At 42.4% G+C, this 14,426-nt stretch overlaps 1 protein-coding gene and 1 long non-coding RNA gene across 6 annotated transcripts in view; one reads left to right on the top strand and one right to left on the bottom strand.

The window, feature by feature from the left end:
- Positions 1 to 14,426, bottom strand: part of LOC143895955 (uncharacterized) — a 162,776-nt gene that overhangs the window by 48,070 nt on the left and 100,280 nt on the right. For 2 of the 5 annotated variants that reach the window (XM_077403487.1, XM_077403485.1), the window contains exon 2: positions 5,255 to 5,341. The exons of 1 other annotated variant lie outside the window; for it this stretch is intronic. The gene's annotated coding sequence lies outside the window, so the exon portion shown is untranslated. Of the gene's footprint in view, positions 1 to 5,254; positions 5,342 to 8,277; positions 8,464 to 14,426 lie in introns of those variants that run through there. 2 more of the 5 variants (XM_077403486.1, XM_077403490.1) reach the window with 2 other exon arrangements.
- Positions 9,007 to 14,426, top strand: part of LOC143895959 (uncharacterized) — a 207,259-nt gene continuing 201,839 nt past the window's right edge. The window contains exons 1-2 of the long non-coding RNA XR_013256510.1: positions 9,007 to 9,624; positions 10,064 to 10,104. This is a non-coding gene — a long non-coding RNA (uncharacterized LOC143895959). The remainder of the gene's footprint in view (positions 9,625 to 10,063; positions 10,105 to 14,426) is intronic.

Here is a 14,426-nt window from a genome sequence, read left to right as displayed (position 1 = left end):
TTATTTTATTACTGAAAAATCTCTGTAAAATCCCAATACAAATTCGCTTTGTTGTTCGGCAAATATAACAAGACAAGCAGAATTTGGGCATCTGTCTGATTTACGATATCATTTAAAGCGGCTTAACAAAATACAACACTATATAGGTACTGTGAAAAGGATTAAAAATTTGGTGCGTGAAAAATGTATCAACAGAATTAAAAGTTTCTTTCTCAATGTATCTACCATTATCACTTTTGAGACAAATCTGTGTAAATTAAGGTATTCTATTAATCAATATTATCACAATATTGTCAAATTCCTCTAGAATACATAGTATAAAATCGTTCGTCTAGCAAAAGTCTGTGTATGTTTAACCGAGGGGTGCTGACTGCTAAAACTTACATATTTTTCGCTATACGCATGCTAGAACGAAAATAGGAAAGCAGAGTGCGGAGGTAGAAAATAGATTTTACGACAGAAAAGTCGATAGTTTCGATCAGCTAAGGTAGCTAAGACGCCACGCGGCGAGAGGCAGAGCTTGCACGCACGTCCTCGTGCTGTGTGTATACATGAGTAGTTGGGAAAATTCTCGAGTTTTCATGCCGACAGCCGGCACTATGCACCGGCGCGCAGCACCAATCACGCTGAGTGCACATTCTTCAACCTCTTCTGTCTCGGAGTCCTGCTCTCTCCGCCGTTCTCTCGTCGAGACAGCTAGAAGAGATGCACCACTCTCGCTCTGCAGAGGTTTCGTTTGTATATCGTGCATGTATAACGTGCATGTGCCGGCATACGCCGAAGAGCATGGCGAATCGGCGCGGCGCAGCGAAGCTCGCATCTTCAGCTGCGCTATCTCTCCTCGTTTTCTTCTTTCAAGTTCATATACGACCGCGCGGACCGCGACTGAGAATATTTGGTATGAACTTTGTACTGCCTGTGTGTGCCGTACCATGTTCCCCCGCTGGTAATTCACAAACTCTTAATTAATTCGCATATTCCTATTCTCATTTCTCCATGCGTGCCCTTTCTCTGCTGCACATTCGTTTTCTAGTTTTATTTTCAGCTTCCTGCAGGTATAGTAGATCCAAGAACGCCCAAGCAGAAATCAGTCCGCGATACGGACAGCGGCAGCCCGCGGAGAAATGCGTTCTTTCCTTGCCTCCGGTATGCGCGCTCTTTGATATTTAAAAGTATTCTAAATGATAAATGTTTGTTTGTATGCCGTGCGTATACTGCAGTACGAGGCAACACGACTGAGATGGTGTACATAGGCGTGCCTTCGCTTCGTAGAAATTGTTTCGCGTTTCATTTAATAATGCAGCAAGACGCACGAATGCAATCTACGATGTTAAAGATCGGCGTATTTGCAAACGGACCTTTGTAAGGCCCTCTTCAACAGTAACAAAGTAACTGGCGTGCAACGGACAAAACAATTATTAAAATGCTGCGGATAACAAAACTGAGAACGGAATACGTAAGTAGAAATGCATGTGTATGAGTGTTAGATTGATTTTTTTTTATTATCAGTCCTGGTAAAAAAAATGTCATCTAAATAAATCTGAGTGATGATATTAGGCAATATTAATAAATCAATATTTTCATGGAATTATGTTACGTCACTTTTATGATTACAATTGCGAGCTCACAGGAGGATTAGTAACTTCTGAATAGTATTATTATGCACGATATGCTGTATGGGTAACTATTAAACACCACGCTATCTATGCGGCCATTCACGTATAGCGCCGATTTATAACGCGCGCCATATAGAGCCTAGCATAAAATAATCTCTGTCCGAGCATTAGCCCGACCTCTCCCCCTTTTTATGTGCATGTGCCGCGACTATACCCCTTACTGAATGGGCGCCATATACTAAGTGGATTTTATGCACGCCCTGAATCCAATTATCCTGAATAATTTATCGCCGAATCGCAGACGTTAATGACATCAGGCTGAATTAGGCAAGCTTTTCATAATGGTTCCATAAAAATAGCGGCGCATATGGTCCGTTCACCGCTCATCTCTTACCCAATAATGAATCATCACTGTCAATGGTGTAAATGGAGCTGATAATTACATTGTCCCGAATCATTGATCGATCGCGAAAATGAGGCTTTGTTTTGCATACCTCGTCGACATATTAATTAGCTTTTCCGTGAAATAATAATGTGTCAAATCCGATGTAGTGGCTAACGGTTCTTCCGTCCGCGTGCAAATGCAATTGAATTATTAATTGCACACGGAAGAATAGGAAGAAACGAGGATATCGATCTGAGTAAGAGTAAACAATAGCATTTCTTTTCAAAGAAATTCAAAATTTAAGATACCTTTGAAACTTTGCAGACCCGTGTCACTTATCCTTAATCGTTTCACATATATTGCAGAATAATATACTCGTGAATTTCCGAAACGTTGTCGTTTTGCCAGAATGTTACAGGATCTGAACGTGACATATTTATTAATAATACAATTCGGTAAAAATGCTCTTTCGTATGAAAGTATGTACGCCGTACGGCACATGGGTTTGTTGCGCAACGTCAATTAAACTTTATTTTCATTGTTCCCGGTGATGTTACTCGCGCATTATTGACTGAATTTTTTGACGTATGATAACGCAATCGCTTTTTCGATTTCGATTTATAAATATATCGTGTTTTTAATACGTTCATTGAACATCGGCACGCCTGTATTCGACGACCATGAACGGAAATAAATGCGGAAAAGGGAGACGTGTGCAATGGATACGTGCAATGCAGTGCGTATATCGAATACTCTTTTGAAGCGCACGTTTCTATCGTTTTGCAGTTTTGCAATAAGAGTCATCGGCTGGCGGTCAATTTGTATTCAGGCATAGCGCGAAGGGAAACCATCCCAACATCGGATTAATTGGATTAAAAAAGAGAAATTAAATTGACAATTTTTATTTGTGTTTTTGTTTTTTTGCACAATTCGAAATTGCAATTTTCGTGATCTGGTAAACCTTGTCGTGCTTTACAAAGGCATCGAGACAATACAAAAATCTAATACACCTTTATATAGACAATGGACCTATATAGGGTGCCATAATTCCTCATATACGGTTTTCCAGACATCCTTTAGATATCTCTCAAGCTTCTATATTATTTTCATGATACTGAAGTACTCGCAGTACATAATATAATGCGTTACGTATGTGTACGTGTGTTTTCCCTCTTACTAGAGATGTAGACTACTATATAAATTATCAATATGGACAAAATAAATTCCATACTATTTTCGAAGTTTATTTTGGGTATTTTCTCTCAAACGAACACATTCCTTTTCGTAATAAATATCAGATGACTTTTAAATTCGAAATTCTCACGTTTCCAGCATACTGCGACTTTACATCCATCCTCTAGTACGGACACGTAATTACACGGGTGTAGTGACCACAGCGTAAAATCACGGTCTATGCTACATTTAACACTCGAGATACACTAAGCTAGTACACTAAGCCGGCGTAAAGTGGGTCGTGTAAACGTTGTCATTGACGTGCAATACTGTGCTATTCCGGTGTTGTATCGCGCCTCGCGACAAAGCCTTGATTTGTCCGCGATGTTTATGTGTGAGAAACAGAATAGCGTTAATCTAGGAGTCTCGGCAAAATCGAACAGTCGCAATCGTTTTAAGTGATATTGAGAAGTATGAGGAAAAAAGATATGCAGTTAATCGAATTACAATTGTAACAAATTACGGTCGACATTACATTGCATTTTATATCGATAAGCGATACGGCATTTTGACCACAACGGATTTCCATTCAACATGAATATTTTTAAGACTCATTCGCATGTCCGTTTCACTCAAAGACGCTGTACTGTCGACTTTGATGAAAACAGCTGACGCGCAGCAATGAATAACGTTACACAGTGCTGAATGTGCTTTACTTCGAAATATATTTCTTTTCACAATGCGTTCCTGAGAACGTATTATCATGAGATAACGTCTAAAGTAAAACTTCCACTTCTTATACTCGATAAAATATCGAAGAAATTATACATACGCTATTTCAGTGGAACGGTATCGTATAGCAAGGAAAATAACATTAAGAAATATCTAAACGACGCCTGAAAACTTATATATAAGAGGCTGTGGTATGCTATATATAGTCTTTTGAGTATTTATATTATCCGTATTATCTAAATGTGTCTTGAAAAAGCTCAATAGGATTCCTTGATCACAAAAATTGTCATTTTATAAATTGTGCAACACATGAAATAAATTATCAATTCAATCTTTTTAACAAAAATAAATTTTATATAAATTCCATCAGCAATGGGATACGTATGATCAAAAATTTTACGTATAATAATTACGGTAGGTATAATGCATGTTAAAAGGTTGCTCAGGATGAAAATTATTTTACGGATCGTTTTAATTAAAATTTATATCAAAAATTTTACTCGCTCTCCCGCGAAGTTTCGAGCCTGGCGTGGCGCTTGGAACGTAATTCTAGCAGCTCCTTTAAATATCCGTTCTTTCATTCCGCGATCATTCTAAAAGGGCTTTTCCAGGGAAATGATGGTTCCACATTGCCGCGATAAGGAACGCGGAATGCCGCCGAGAGCGTTTCCTCCCGCGAAGGGAAATGTCATCCGTTCGCAATGAAGCAGAATTTTTCGCTTCGCTTCTTTTAACGGTAAGTTAGAATTTCTTTTGAGAACGGAGCTAAGCGAGCCCGAAATTCTTGCAGACGTAAGTGTACTCGGCGCGTCGTACCACGAAGAGGGAGAAACACGAAGCGGAGAAACATTAGGAACTATTTATCAGTTGACTTTCCATTCCTCGTGTACCTCATTCTTGCAGAAATACTGCTTGGTCAAGGAAAAAGATTTCGATTTAAGTTGTGATAGCCGGTTAGATTTGTGGAGTAAGAGCTTCGAGAGATAGAAGAAAAAATATATCATAAAAAGGAACGCTTGATTTTGGAGATTTATATTTACCGGAGTCGCGGGCATTGGTAAAAATTCGTTGTTTCGGGGGACAAATGATTTAAAAACCAATAAGGTTCTTACGTACCGATCTTATTTTAACTTACCTTATTCATAAGTTTCTCGAATCACTTCAATATTGTTTGAAAGATTGATTAACGGTGAATTATAGCGATTTAACGCAACTTTTGTATAAGAAGGTATATCGATTACAGCGAACGTAACGTTATATGCACGCTACACTTTGTGCATGAGATGCAAATATTACTTTCCTAACAATTATTACAAAATTACTTACTAACAGACTCATTGTTATTTACCTGGCTTTGCGCGTCCTTCGAAAGTTGATGTCGGTGCGCGTTACGCAGAATATCTACGTCGCAACACCATCCTGCCACGCAAGAATACTGCAACGAGAGAAAAGATTTTTGGTTTTGAATTGATGGAAACATAAAATATTATTTATTTGTGGAACGATAAAACAAGAACACATCGCCGATTTCTCAATATGACAATCATAAATATACATCAGTTTATCAGATTTAAAATTATCTCAGCGTTTACCGCGCGTTTTTCTGTTGAATTAAATTTTACGCAAACTTACAGCTACAGAATTGACAAGTTTCGAGAAAGCCGAGATGGACTGAAAAGCCTGGTACGTTCTAAATTAAATTAGCGGTTAGGAATCAGCTACGCTTGCCGAAAGACTAATTATAAAAAAAAGAGAAAAAACAAAATAAATTGAAAAGGAAAGATCGCGAAAGAGGGAGCACATATCTCTCCGACGCGACGCGACGAGATTAGATGTTCGTGCACGATCCGCCGAGAGGTTCGCCACGCTTGAAATCGTATTGATTCTTAAAAGAATGCTGTACCCGTGATTTAACTCTGCGAGTGCGACGCCGCCGTGAACGTACGTAGACGATGCGATCGGAAATGTACGTAGCTCGCTGCGCAGACGTAACTTAACTACATTAGCCCCCTTGTGACGATCGGTAGGGTCCTTTGAGGGTGGCACGGGGTGCCGAATACCAATCAGTTATGTCAATTGGCCCCAACAAAGTAACGAATGGTAATTGCAAGCCGCACGTCCGTCTCGCTCTTCTCCCCCACCCCCCGGTCCACAACACGCTATCCTCCCTTTGACCGAGTTCAAACACGCTTGCCCCCAAACTGCCCACCACCACTGCGCTCTGACGCTGGCGCTGACCCTCGCCGGTACACGGTCCGTCGCGAATGAATCCCCGCGTCGGTCACCATCGATTTTAAACCGGATCTAATCGGATTTTCACGCGGAACACGGGCATCAGGTGTCGGTAATCATCAGCGGATTCACGCGAATCAACGTATATCGGGATTTCGTATGAACCGCCGAAAAAGTTTGCGAACGATTTACCCAGTGAAACGGCCAGACGAAAAGGGACTGTTTATATCGAAAAAGGGTCTGGCATTTTAATCAAAAGGAAATATACGACTGCATTTTATACAGAGAGGAAGAACAATTATAACATATATTGAGGAATTATCGCTAAATAAAAATTGATATTAAAAATACGAAGTATTCGATAATATTATTAATATATTTTTATTTAAATATTCTAAACTTCGCTGATCGTAATTTTTAATAGATCCCATATTATTATTTCGGTTAATCTCACACTTCTGCAGTTTCTTTGGTATTCTCGAGTCGTTATCAGAATTTCATCGATCGTTCAAAGTGGTCGTAACGTGGTCGTTATCAACAACCTCAAACTTCCACTAACGGGCTTCCGCGGGCCGCTTTAAAATTCACTTAGTAGAAGTGCCCCTTTTTTCGTTACGGAAGATTTAAAGGAGCGCGCAGCATGCGCTTTGCACCCAATGACGGCGGCACGTTTTCCCGACGTGTGGCGAAAGAAAAACGAGGATACTCGCCTGCCTATCTATTATCTGGTAATTACGCGGCGTAATTACGAATCTCGCATGACTGGTGCCCTCCCTCCCCCGCCCCCCTCCGCCGACCTTTCCGGTTGCTTTCCGGGAGAAGTCGGAAAAATAGGATTCCGCCGGTGATTATGTTTTGCATTTCCGCGCGCAATTACGCCTGATTGACCGTCGGCGAATTTTGCCCGGTGGTTTTTTCGCGCAAAGAACGCCCCGCCGTTCTTCTCGCCGGCGAGATGAGCGACGCGCGCGACGGGATGAAGAAACGCTAAGCATAGCTACCGCCCCTCTCGCATCTTTATTACCGTTACTCAGCGGTACGGTAATACAAAAGGGGATCCCTCGGATTAAGCTACGCGCGGGTTCGTTTCCATGCCATTCGTTAGCGTCTACCGTCTACCCGTCTTTGAGAGAAGGTGCCGCGACGGAGTTCACGAGTATACGTTTGCAGTTTACAATGCGACGCGATAGGACGCCGGTGTTTCGTATCTCTCTTCGCCGTTTCGACGACGAAACTTGTTATTAACCGTGTGCAGCCGGTGCAGCGTGATTATATATACACGGAAGGCACTCACTCCACGATGGTCCACTTGGCCGTGTGTTTGGATGACAAATGCCGTCGCTTAATAAAGGAGAACTATCCCAATTATAGATACGCAATTTAATGCGAGGAAAGCGATCCGCGCTCTCCTTTTGTGCGCGTCGCGCGAGAGCGAGAGAGCAGGAATTTTATTTCGGAGTCGCGGAATAAAAGAAAGCTTCCTCTCTCATACGAGTTTTCCGTTGCGTAATTACGCCCCTGTTCTCCCTATCGTGTTTTTCGCGTTCCTGGGGAAGCACACCTGCAAGTTTACTACAAAATCCACATTACGGAATCCGCGACCGACATGCCCACATCTCGTTTACCGATAAATTGGAAATTATATACCGAGCGGGGGAATTGGCGTGCCGGAATCGCTCCCGCAATAATATACGCATATCGACACGTGTTTGCATTAATTTGCGACGATAATGAAACAATTGTTTGCCGAAAGTTTCCTTCGTGCGATTCAACCGCTGTTTGTGATTGAAATCGCTTTATTTGCGCATTACCGAGATGTACATTCGTCACGTGCAAACACACCGCGCGCGCGTTATGCTCGCGATACCGAAACGATGAGACGCCGGTAAACATTGATCGACTCACGAAATTGAAATTCAACGGCACATATGTTGTTTACCCATTGTATCCCGATGCCTCCGTGTCCTCCGCGTTAATCAATTGCAGAAGATTCGCGCGTTATGCCGCATCCGGTACATACCACAAATATCAGAACGAGGCCGTGGCTTCTCGGCAACACGAGTGTTCGTCGCGTACCGCGAAAAAATCGCGGCGTACAAGTAAATGATAAAATAACGAACGAATCTCGCAATTGCTCACCTCACGGTCGCCCCGCCGTCGCCCGATGCCTCCCCAGCAGGCCTCCTCCTTCCCTTCACAGACCTCCGCCGTTGTCGCATCTCCGTCGGAAGTCGGAACACTCACGAAAAGATCTCGTTCACGCCCGAAAATATCGTCGCTAATGATCGCGCGACACTTCGCGCGGCACTCCCGGTATTAATCTCGCGACGCGACGCGTACTTGGTTATACCGCGATAAAAGAATTACGGCGAAGAAGCTACGAACGCGAAGGTATATGCGATCCGTTCGACGCCCGTGTCGGCCCATAATTGTCTCGCAAGTAGACGCTATATACATGGCGGAGAGAGAGAGAGAGAGAGAGAGAGAATTTGACCAACGCGACCAACTTCACTCGCCCGGAGCAACCGTCGCGAGAACGATACACATCACTCGCTGCTTCCGCACATTTTTTCGTACTTTGAACAACGAACGTAATGCCCCGGGCAGAGGGCATTTACTTTTACGCATTGCGATATAATTCGTGTACTACTCGGTACTTACTCCGCGTTACAATTTACAATCTGAAAGCAGCGACGAATGGGCCTGGGACCGCGAGCGACGCGGCGCGGCGGCTCGAACGTGGCTATATAACTATAACGGCCGCGGCGCGGCGCTCGACAACTCGAACGAGGATGGGGGTGGGGTGAAGGTGAATGCGTAGCAGCGTAGGAGCCTATACCCCCACTCCAGGCCCAGCACTTGTTTGTGTCGCGCGCTGCGCGCCGAGCCGTCCGCGTCCCGCGTCGCCCGCACCGCGATCCCGTCCCGAAATACATAAATCGGGAAAAGTTGGGGCCGGCTATTCGTCGATTACGCAAAAGTGTGATATATCAAATGTTATCGATCACGTTCTTTCGGATGATCTCGATCTCGCTTTTCTCAACCGTCAACTTGACTCGCGTCGCGTCGCGTGGCTCCGGAGTGAAGTTGCCGTCGCGTCGTTTTCGGAGCACGGATCTCGCGACGGTTGCTCCCGGCGAAACGGCGGCGGAGTGAAGTTGGCCGCGTGATTTGCGAAATTATCTCCGCCATGTTGTCGTCTACCTGCGGGACATCCGTGGACGGGCGGCGAGCGTCAGAGGTGGGTCGTACAGTTTCGTTCGTAGCTTCTCCGCCGTGATTCTCCCGTCACCGTGTAAGAAAGTACGTGCCGCGTCGCGAGATTAATACCAGGAGTGCCGTGCAAATGTCGCGCGGTCATATAAGCGTCGTTATTTTCGTGTTTGAACGATATTTTCGTGAGTGAGTGCGACGAACGGACGACCGAAAAGAGGAGGAGGAGGAGGAGGCCAGGGAGGCATCGGGCAACGGCGGAGCGACAGTGGGGTGAGTAATGGTTATTCGTTCATTATTTCGTTGCTCCGTGGCGAATTCCGTTAATACTGTCTCGCGCGACACTTGATTCGCCCATTAAGATATTCGATACTCGTACAATACCGCTCGAGGTTTAACTCCGGCTACCCCGGCATATGCGAGAAGGAATATTACGTCACGAACGTTTGCGTCTCTCTTATTCGCTCAATCGTTAATATTAACTTGCATGATTTTGGTTATTCGCACGATTAATTATGCGAAAGAGTTTCGGAATGCGGAAATACGCAACCGCTCGCGGCGGCCGCGATTGTTTTAGTATTAGTATTTAAAAATCAGATATCTCTGTTAAAATGACGTCTTAAAAATTTAACGCGGGCGCGATAATTATTTACTTCGAGTATTGATTCTCTCGTGGACACCGTTTTAATGTGTGAAAATATTTATGTTACAGATCAACGCAGGATTTCAAACTCCGCTGCTGCGCATCGGCCGGTGAGTTATTTTTTTCATTCAATGTGCGTCGAGGCAATGTTTCGGCAGAAGCTGCCCCATTCTGATGTCACTGATACAGAGCCTTACCCGTATTTGTCTTCGCCGGACATGATCGATCGTAGCCGGTACCCGGTGATAACAAACGCCCGAATGTACCGTGGTATAGCGTGTCACGTCGTCTAAGTGTGCGCGGTTTACGTTACGTGCAACATTTACACATTTACGTCCACGCGTTCCCACCTTCTTTTCCCACCACCTAGGTCCGACTAAATCTTTGAAGGAGCAACGACAATGCTACTAAGTGCAGCCCTTCGTTCACAATGCCCGTGCAGTATAACAAGGTTCGTGTAAAGTGCTCGCAAATCAGACTCGATAAAATGGTAATCGCATCCACGCGGTTAGAAGTTCGCTCGAACGTCCGCAGGGAATGGGAGGGAAAAGAAAAAGCGACCGTAGGTCCTTACTCGCTGACGGTTCTTTCCATCAGCGCGCCGCCAATCAGCGTCCCCGACGAAGTTTCTTTCTGCCTTCAAAGAACGCCGCAAAATGAAAGGGTTGACAGCGCATTTCGTTAGCGAGAAATAATTCAGATTTAAATACACACGCGGATAAAAAGAAACGAAATAAATACGCAGCGGCTGCAATGGCTGCGAGGTATCGAACATCGCAAAAATTTGACTGGGGGAAGGGGGGCATATAATGAGAAGCTTGTTACCGATCGTAGTGCGAGATCGCTGATCGTATATAATAACATTAGTTTCATGCAAGAGTTCTCGTGTAAGAATGTAAGACAGGCGGGTGCCGTGCGCTCACGTGAGCCGCGGCAAGGGAAGATGGAGAGAAGTGAGCTTTTATCCTCGCTGAATGTCGGCAGGAGGAGTTGAATGAACTTCTAGAAAAGGTTTTTTCGGTGATTTATTCGTGTCGTACGCGGCAGGATTTACATCCGCGCGCATTCGTTTTTCTTTTGCGGCCGAGAGACCGCCGGGAAAGCCACTTTTGCTCCGGAAAACGGTGTACCGAGATAGAAATTCGGTTCCAATTCTATTCTAAGCCGGGCTGGACTGCACAACTATAGCTAGCTGTAGCGCTCGCGCGCGGTTGTACGGAAATACAGATCCAATTCACCCCTCAACAGCTCGCTATAGACGCGTCCATTTTACGTGACGCGCGAATAAAGGCGAGAATGACAGTGAGAGCTCACTCATTACTTATCTATTAACGACTCGCTTGCGGTTGATAGGCTCGAGACATTGTTTCGTTCGCACGTCTACCCATTTCCGTGAATAATTTAGAATTTCTCAAATGTTCAAATTCAAAAACGCCGTGCCCGTATAAACATTACGAGGCAAAACAATCAGTTTTTACTTAATCTCCGCATGCTCGTTTCGCTGAAATTTTAACCGAATGTCTCATTAAAAATGTGTATATTGGATATGTTAATTATGCTGTGTAATGAAAATGCATAATCCTTTATTCCCAACGTAATGAAGTTTTCTTTTCAACCGATTATCCCACTTCATAAATGTATTTATTGTGTAGCTCATCAGTACTGTTAATTTTTAATTATCACATAATAATCGCTCTACATATATTGTATACGTGACGGGAAACGGGCGTGCGGTTGTGACGGGGCTAATTTCTGGATTAGGGAAGTTCTTCTCATGTTATAGTGTTAAGTCAAATAGATTCTCTTTCGTGACGTAACAAAATTACTGTTTAACCAGCAACAAACATATAATTCACAATAATGCGTGTAGTTAGTTTATTTCCTTAATTTTTATAAAATTACCATCTCCCGCTCTGATGGCTATTACCTATAAAATTACGTATGTATTTTAGTAAAATCTTTAAAACACTTAGAAATTACTTGTGCTTGAGGTACTTATTTAATTAGAAAAAACTAGTTAGATGTTGGTTAAATACGATGAGTAACAGTGTATAAGAAATCTGATCCAGCTTAGGTACAGACAGTTAATAAATGGTTTTATCGAAAAACGGGCTCCGGTGCATATCTCGCTACATAGAACTCGATTTTGTGTTATTACTTGTACCTGCAAAGCTTTGGATCAAATGTCAGTGGCTCCGCGGATTTCTCGTTACGCGTTCGGAAACAAAGAGATCGTTAGGACATTTATACGGTACGTTGCATCGATAGTTCAAGCGAAAGCTTCTTAGCCTACTGTGCTGCAGTCGGTGAAGTGCACCGACACCAATCGATATGCGGTTGTACGTCACCGACATCTGTGCGCTACATCGACTGATGCAGCACAAGCTTTGTCTTGCCTTTCCGCGGATATTTCGCGGGATATTTCATCTCGGGCTTCTCATATATTCGAAGGCGAAGCTCAGATCAATCGATTGACATTCAAATATATCCCGTTGCAGAGCGAACTATCTCAAAGGAGCCATCAGACTTCGCTCTTGGTTCGCGGAATATTTTGTCAGCATATTCATGTAATTTCATATATATAGTTATTATTTACATACTAACGGAGATCAAAAGTAATCTCTTACATCCGGAGCTTCTTTTCCCTTTTGATTTATATTCGTCTTATTTCGGGAAGCCTTCAATGTCGAATAAAATTGTACCGTTTTATACTTAAAAATATTAATATTGTTATAAATAAAAAATTATTATTTTTATTGAAACGCGCATTTTTCTACAACATGCATAAAAATCACGAAATGTGGACGTGAAATTTATATTCAGGATACACACGTTTGAGGATACAAAGAAAAACATACTGCATTACGCTGAAAGCTATATCGGCGAGAACTTCCATATGATTATAGCTGGCCCTTGATAACCAATATCCGGTGTGCGAACCTCTATTGCTAGATACATACACGCGGGATGACAAATATGCTCTTACTACGCCTATGGCGCATATATTATTCATAACGCTATTATCATAACGCGATGTCGACTGGTTTATGAAGTAAAGCTGCCACGCTCGATAGTTTGGAAGTGCTCCAGATGAGAATAACCACGAGGATCATATCTCGCGATTAACGAGACACGGTGCGACAGTTTCGCGTGCCAGGAGTTTTTTTTTTCGAAGCATCAAAATTCGAGTCGCGTGCGTTATTTCACGCGAATGACTCAGCTGTGTTTTCTTACACATTCTCGCGATAGTAACGGAGATAATAATTTTCGGGGTAATTTAATGATGCCTGCATATAAAGAGACATTAAAGAGACTCCACGCTTGGGTATAGCATGTCTGGATGATTTAGTGCGATGATAACACGGATCTCGGACCTGCGTCGTATTTCATGAGCGGTGATGATATGCAGTACGGATGGATGGACGCGGCCACTTTTGCCGGATGGACCGGTAGGAAATGTCCATCGGTGAAATGAGACTAATGTACTTGAGCACGTGCGCCAATGATGACACACCGCGGCGTTTACGCTCTGTATAATACATACAAAATATGTTATGCCGCGAAGTAGCTTCGCTATAGAAAAGGGGTTTTTGTGGCAAATATTTGTCACAAGCCAGACTACACAAAAATTTAACCAAAAATTATTCAAAGAAAAATTAGAGTAACATGTCTAAACTAGTTCTTTTCTTATTCGTTTTCTGCATTTTGGCGTCGTGTATAACTCGCAGATATAATCAATTGCGTTTTACATGAGTTTCTACTTCACCGAACTGTTAAAGTTTCGAAGCGGGAATGAGCCAAGTTCATAATTTGCAAGATCCATTTTAAGTAGAAAAATATATAGAATAAAATTTAAAAATAATGAACCTTTTTTTGCTCCGAGCTTTTCACGTCAGTATAGTAGCGCCCGTTATATTGTTGACCATCAAAATATTAAATACGTTAAACATGAAATTTTTAAAAGCTTTTTTGCTTTTCATATTAAACGTGCGATAGAGGAGTAAATAAATTTTTATCTACACGGAACGTTACAGAAAACAAAGTATGAAAATACTATACACATTTTTTTTTTCATAAAAGAGATAGCTGCGTTTTTCTATTCCTGCAGTTGCCCCAGGCATATATTAAGTTGTAAAGTTACGGCCAATAACATAATAAAACACTGTTTGCAGACTGTCTACATACGTATATACATATAGATATATGTTACGTAGTTTTTAAAAATGAAATTACTTTGAATGTTGTCACATTGCGCTATTTGATATTGTTTCGTTTTGCATGAAATTTAATTTTTAATATTGCATTTGAAACATATTACTTAAAAAAAAGCATAAAAGTAAAATGTGTTTGTAAAATTTAGTTTTCAAATAAATAGCTTTTAAAATGCTATAATTGCGTATCACTTGTTTCAAGTATATACAATTATCTTTAT

Source organism: Temnothorax americanus, unplaced genomic scaffold, assembly GCF_048541705.1.
Source record: "Temnothorax americanus isolate GAGA-0224 unplaced genomic scaffold, ASM4854170v1 Scaffold17, whole genome shotgun sequence".
Lineage (NCBI taxonomy): Eukaryota > Metazoa > Arthropoda > Insecta > Hymenoptera > Formicidae > Temnothorax > Temnothorax americanus.
The sequence above is the reverse complement of the archived record's forward strand: the minus strand, read 5'-3'. Positions and strand labels throughout refer to the sequence as shown.